This window comes from Triturus cristatus, chromosome 7 (assembly GCF_964204655.1).
Source record: "Triturus cristatus chromosome 7, aTriCri1.1, whole genome shotgun sequence".
In the NCBI taxonomy this organism is placed as follows: Eukaryota; Metazoa; Chordata; class Amphibia; order Caudata; family Salamandridae; genus Triturus; species Triturus cristatus.
In genome coordinates, this window is record NC_140590.1 from 260,173,647 (window position 1) to 260,180,747 (window position 7,101).

General features: G+C 40.9%; 1 long non-coding RNA gene across 1 annotated transcript; it reads left to right on the plus strand.

Annotated features, from left to right (window-relative positions):
* The first annotated feature begins 659 nt into the window (after positions 1–659).
* Positions 660–2,643, plus strand: LOC146809351 (uncharacterized). Its single transcript, XR_014965544.1, has 5 exons — positions 660–782; positions 1,340–1,485; positions 1,593–1,677; positions 1,769–1,850; positions 2,242–2,643. It is a non-coding gene; the product is annotated as an uncharacterized LOC146809351 (long non-coding RNA).
* The last annotated feature ends 4,458 nt before the right edge of the window (positions 2,644–7,101 follow it).

A 7,101-nucleotide genomic window follows, 5' to 3' on the forward strand; every position in this document is an offset into this window, starting at 1 on the left:
ATATAGCCTGGCATATCACTAAAACTTGATTTTGCCTTTTTTCAGAGATCCGTTCTTTTTTCAGAGATCCGTTCCTCCCTATCTGATCTTCATGGAAACAGTAATTTTGTTTTTTGGAACCCGAAGAGTACAGATCATAGAGCAGTCTTTTGGCAATTGATTGTTTTTACTATCCATAATGCGTTCCTTTCAATTGAGTTTTTGGCTATCTGAATAGTTGGACCAAGGTCCATTGCTGGGATCTGGCCCTTTGGTTTTATTGGTGCAATTATGGAGTCTAGGATGCAAGCTGAAATAAACATTTGCACGATCACTATACATATTGTCCTTGATAGGATATATATGAGTGGTGCCTTGCACAGATCTGTTTGTGTCAACTTTAATGAAGATGTAATGCATCTCTTTGAAATTATGGAAATGTTTATTCGAGATTAAAAGCAATATATCCTGGTCTATTTGAGGATGAGTTTTTGTGTTTCATATAGGACTCGGTCCTTGAACAGATTTTGCGTTTATAGTTGAAATCTATACCAACTAATTTGGTGGTGTCTTTTTTAACATCGTCTCATGATACTACAGTGCAAGATGGTGCCCATGGTTGAAAAATGCGCTAGTCCTATTTCTATAGTGACGAACGCGATACAATGCTTCAATTTTCGCGCCGTTTTTTCAGCCGGAGTTCCACTATTTATAGGTTGCGCGTTGCGGTGTTTTGTTCATCGCGTTCCTGCCACCAAGAGACGTTGGGCGTCCCGTGTATGTATTCAGAGCCTTCCCTAAAGGTAAGCGCGCTTCAAGGAGGGAGAGCTATGGAATAATTCTGCCACAGACCGTTTTACGGGAGGTTATTTATAAAACCATGACTGAGCCAAATAGGTAATGGCTGCAATTTGTTATAGCTATCGAGCGCTGAGGGGATCGCAATCTCTATAGCAGTCTTTTTGGTAAGCAGAGGGCTCACTATTATCGGAGTCACTCGTTTTAAATACTTGTAGATATTGGATTCGGGGTTCCATCCAAGTTCATAAATAATGCAAGTGGCATTGTATGTGTGCTCATCCACACGAAAGAGTGACTGTGGGTGTTGTCCTTGGACATATGGGGTCGTGAGATTATATTTGACAGTCATGACAATAGGTCATGCACATCCCCAAATGAATTAGTCATTTGTAATCTGTATTGGTCTTGATGCCAGTCCAAGACTCCTACAGACTGTCAGGCTTAGCAATGCTTGATATTTATCACTTGTAGGAGAGTAACGTGCAATTTTGTCCATCATGACTTATAGGGCCTTGTCTCCCTTCTATTCTATAGACCTTGTCTCCCTTCTATTCTATAGACCTTTATCGTGTACCTATTACTATGAGGAGGTTGCTCTGCACACTAAAACAGCGATAAACAATGAAAAACCAAGATTTGGACTATTAATGCATGGAGTAAAGTAAAACAAGGACTTTTTCATAGATTGTATCGACGCATTACTTGGTTCGTATTTCCATAACGATTCACTTGGAAGCTCTTGCTTTTTGGTGTTGAGCTAATCTTTTAGATATTTCCATGAGTCTCACAAAAACATGCTTATTTTTGTTTAGAATATTCAGTCCCTGATGGGACGTTTCTCTGGAGAAAAATATGACTGCCTAATTAGTTGGGCGCTATAAAAAGAATCTTTCTTAGGTAAGGCAGCTCTATTCTAAGACCTGATAATATTAACTTGGGCAATCCTGTTTCCTAGTACTTATGCGTATTTAATATCTTGTTTATATAGACTGAATATCGTCTCTCTAAAAATAGACCATTGGCTTAATCCCTAAGTGGAGTGATTGTTTGTTGGCCATTCATCATTTTTTGTAAGTATCATTATGTATATAGTCACGAGTACACTAATTCACCTTGTAGGTTAGAGTTGGCTAACTTGGGAGTAGGATCTGTTACACTCTTTTGGGTTTCAGTGACTTTTTACACAATGTTGAAGGGCAATTAAGGTATTACTATACTATACACTTGTGGATATATTGTGTGCTGTCTTTCTTATATTAAATATTTATTGTTGGAATATATTATCTCGATACTCCTATTGGTGAGTAGTGGGAGCAAGAGAACTTGGGGGGTGTGGGTTCCATCGATTATTAGTTTTGTATTCTTTTGAACAAACTTTCTTTGTGTTTCTTGAATCTAGGTCCAATCAATAAATTAAAGAAGTCATGGGCTCTTAACAGTGACTTTTTGATGTCGTTTCAGGTCCCCTGGGTGTTGAAGTAATGTGGGTGTCTGGAAAGGTCCTGATGAAGGTGGTTTGACTACTCTTCGTACACCGCCGAAACCCGCGTCAACCCTATGTTCAGACCCGTTTTTTGAACATATTGATTCAATCTGTTCGTGGAGATTTTTGTTATCTATAATCTCCCCCTTGTTCAGATGCAGGTTGCGTGAGTTTGAATGTGTTTGAAGTTTTTTTTTTTAAACTGATGTATTTATGTTTTTCCAGGGGTCTCTCTGTTAAGCAAATACAATATGTGTTTCTTGTGTGTTTGATGTAATAACATGATTGGTCTCTTTTTTCTCTTTTTATTGCAATGTATCCACTGTCAAAAAGTTTTAAAGGAAGAAAAAAATGAAATTTTGTAAATTATATAAAGAAATGAAATAATAAAGGAAATTAGAATCAAATTGTAATTATCAAGTGTCACTGATATGATTTAATTGGTTATTGAGCCCAGTAGTGATTCAGTCCTCTGTATAATAGAAAGATAGGCCTTGAGGGAGCATTCCTAGTTCAATATTTTGACTCCTGTCAACAGCTGTGTTTTACATACATTTAGTGTGGCTTGCAAAGTAGTCTCAGGATGGAATTTTTAGATTGAGTCGTAAATATCCAGCTTTCATCATTGACAACAGACTGCAAACCATATTTTTTTTCTGTAACACAACAGGCTGCGTTGGTGAAACAACGTGCCTATCAGTTGATCAGTCTTGCATACCTTGCCCTCTGTTCGGTGCAATGGCCCGGTTGGCCGGAATCAGACCTAGCTGAGGTACAAGAAGTATGTGTAAGCCATGACTTGAAGCTTTGTTGTGCAATACACAACAGGCTATTATGATCTTGCATACAACTTCAGGGGAGTACATCAGCATCCCCCTGTACGATGAAGACATCTGAATCGAGACTTCAGGAGACCAAAAGAGTGCTTCATGATGGCTCGAGTTTGTATGTGCGTCCTATTGCATCTACGCTTAGATACAGTGGCTGCACGTCTGTATGGTGTGAGGAGTTGCGGGGGTAGTGCATACCCAGCATCACCTGAGGAGGGAAAATAGGGAAATTGATTACATATCCTTCTTACATCTGAACAGAACATGATCTATACTTTGGTGCATGCAGGTCTGTGGAGGCTGTGTATGTGGCATAATGAATCTTATTGTAAAATGGTTGTTTATAAGAGACGACATTCATACATTACATTTATACATTTCCCACACGTTTGGTGCTTGGTACTTACCCAGTAGCCACATGTTTCCAAATTCTCCTGCAGCCATCCGCCGGGCAAAAAGTGGCATGCGGAATACAAAGCTGTCATGGGTACTGCCTGGAAACACTGTATGCACATCAATGAATCTACCACTGGCATCACAGACACCCTGCACATTGATGGAATGCCATTGCTGTCTGTTGTGCAATATGGTGGGGTGGCTGTAGAGCCACATGGGTACAATCAATTGCACTCAGCACACTTGGAAAGCGGGAAATGCAATAGAATTCCCTAGCTGCCCTTTGTCTCTTGTACAGTGTATGGGGTATTCAAATGTGGAGGTGGGCTCTCGTATTGATGCAACTCAGTACCTGATGCAAGCTCCACAACTGGCTAGCCTGAGAGATGCCCACAAGGTCACTGATGACATTTTAGAATGACACCTAGCGAAAAAATGGTGCGCAGCAAGGATCTTGAGATAGGCTAGGCTGGCATAGGAGCAACAAGTCACATGGGCAAGTTCCTCCTCCCACTCACAAACCACCTCCAAGATAACATCTTGGCTGGACATTCCAAATAGTTTAATCCTTTTTCTGAGTATCTTCACTATTCTCCTCCTCCAACTCTTCTTGCCACATGGCAATGGACAGAACAGCAAGCACATTCATTGACATGTTGTAACGTTTGTATGCGTTAGCTTTGAATTTATATTTGATGCAGGGTTGGGATTGGCTGTTGGGCTGCAGTGTTTCAGCTGTAGCATGGTGGGGGGGTGGTAAGCACGTACACAGGTGTTTAGCATTGGAAGGCAATGATCATCCAGCCCAAATACGGACATTCCCACCCGATTGCGGAAACTACGGTCCGATTTCAGAAATTCAGGTCCGGTTGCAGAGATTCTGGCCCGTGTGCGGAGATTCCGCGTCAGATGCGTAGATTCCGCCATGGATGCAAAAATTACGGCCCGAGTGCAGACGTAAAGATACGAATCGTAAATCACTTTTGTGAATACCAAAAGTCGTAAGTGGCTTCAGTGAATAATAAAAGTCGTAAAGTTACACTTTTGTCTTTACCTTTGTGAATCAACCCCATAGAGTGTGCCATGTGGAAGGGGTTTTGGCAGAGCCAGGCATAGGGGCAAGTTTAGGGTATTGGGGAAGTGACCATTAAAGCTGGGGAAGGGTCAGAACTGAAAGATTCAGTGCTCTTGTGTGAGTTGGACAGACCGTGAGTAGTAGTCCTTCCGAGATTAGGAAATTTGTACATGTATCTTGTAGAACGTCTGTCATCTGCTCCATCGTTAATGCATGCAAAAGCCTGGTTTGTCATTGTGTAAGAGAAGGTGCAGTGGTTTTCTTCCAAGCAGCCGCCATGCGTGCCTTAGCAGCCGCCATGGCTGCCTTAGCAGCCCCCGGGCAAAGGCACATAATGAAGCGATCCCTTGAGATTTGGAGTTTTAAAGTATCATCTTGTAGACATAGTAGTGCAAAGCCGGGAGTAGATGGAAGGGGTTAGCCCAGTATAGTTTTAATTTGTGCTAACATTTCTGCCCAGAATGGTCAATGACCGGGCAGTCCCACCAGATATGTCGGAGGTCTCCTAGAAAGCCGCAGCCCCTCCATCAAAGATCTGATGTAGTAGGAAATATAGTTTGCAGTTTAGTGGGGTAGAGGTACCAGTCAAACAATTTTATAGTGGGCTTCTCTAAGTCCAATTAATGGTTGTGTCTGAGATTTTCTGCCACTGCTTTTCGGACATTGGATCTCCAAGGATATTCGCTCAAAACTGGACATGGCGTGGTGTGGTCGAGGGGAAAGTGTCAAGTAGGTTGAAGTAAAGGAAAGAGATTGTACAACAAACGGGAGGAGCCAAAAGCACAAATGTTTTGATGAGCCTAAGATCCCTAGTGGCTGCCAAGCGTATGTCAGGCTGTAAGACCCAATGTATCAATTGAGTATAATGATATCTTTCGGAGTTTGGCAACCCAAAATCATGCTAACTATGTTTAAAGGTAAGGATGTCCCACCCTGGGAAGAGGTCTGAGATGATGAGAGATCAAAGGGTCCTGGTGTTATGTCTAGGGTTAAAGCAGGGATGAAATTATTGGGGGTGTAATCTTCTATATGTTTTGACTGAAGAAGAGGTTGATGGCATTGGACTTGTTTGTGGACTATGGGATAGGTGGATCTGTTGATACTGTGCTTGATTGTCTTGAAGTGTTCTGCTTCTGTTGGTGGCTTCATTGATGGTACTGGTATAGTATTTTGCTTTGCCTTATGTGATGAACTGTGTACATGTTGAACAGAGAGACTTTATTATCATGTGATCATTGGGATTTCTGTTTTTCTTCCATTTTCATTCCTATCTTTGGGTGGAGCATTTATTGTCAGGAGATCTTTAGAGTACCAGAGTGCTGAAGGCTTTGACTTGCACTCAGGTGTTTTCATTACAAGCTGCACTGTCAGGTAGGCTCGACCATGAAAGCGGTGAGTACAACCTGAACTAATTGACTGACTACCTGCTGCTGGTACACTTAGGTTATTTGGCTGACTGGTACACACTTTCATTGACTTAAAATCCGCTGCAGGGTATTATTGGTCATATGAAACTTGCTGCATGCTGTCATCAATTATTTATTTAACTGATCGACCTGTGTATTTTGAGGTTTTCAGTTTGTACCTAAACTTTACAGATGGATATACATGTCTGTCTGTTTCACACCTAAAATCTGCTGTCAGATTAACAACTGGCCACAGGTTGTTATCAGTTTATCTTCTAGCAGCACTATCAATTCCCAGAAGCTGGTGTTCTTTCAAATCTCTCCAAACTTTACACAATACAGAGAATCCTTATTCGTAGATAGGAAAAGAGGGGCAGTTGAAATTGGACACATTACAGAAAAGCTGAAGTTTCTAGCACCTTTTTGAACTGAGGGGATGATGAAAAAATATGCTTTATTCGATTTCTTTTAAAATCATAAAAGCAAAGAGTGATACAACAAAAGATGTACTTAAAATCATTAGACATTTGTGTTAGTTCAAAATATTCGGTTACAATCTGGTTAATATAAGGTCTAAAACTGATAATGCAGCCACTTTCCTATGACTTCTTATAAGCCTAGGGCTACCAGCCCTGAAGTCAGTAGATGAGACTTCAAATACGTACGATTTAGTCCATCCGCACACTGTCTAACATCGTAACGCAAGTAAAGCTAACAGGTAATACGGTGACGTGAATAAAGTGCTGATGCAATAATCGTATAAACTGACAGTTTGTCCAAAGAAGGCAGTGTGCCTATGTATTTGTAGCTTGTGTCCCTGTGTGAGTTCTCTGATTTCGCGTTAGTTTTGTTCAAGTTTGACGTTGGCTGTGTGAACAGTGCGCCTCTCTGCATTTCTTTTTCTGTTCAGTTACTATAGGGTTGCTGACTTTAGATCACCTCTTTTTTGTGGCTCAAACTGACTTGTAAATTAAAAACACAACTTTACAAGGCTTAATGCGGGTCTGAGCTTTAGATTAAAATGAACTGGAGAAGCAAAGTTCCCTAATTGGCAAAATTGATGATTTTGTCTCTCTTTTCTAGTTCGATACGATTGAGGTTTAACAGTTTTATATGTTGGAATCACCACCT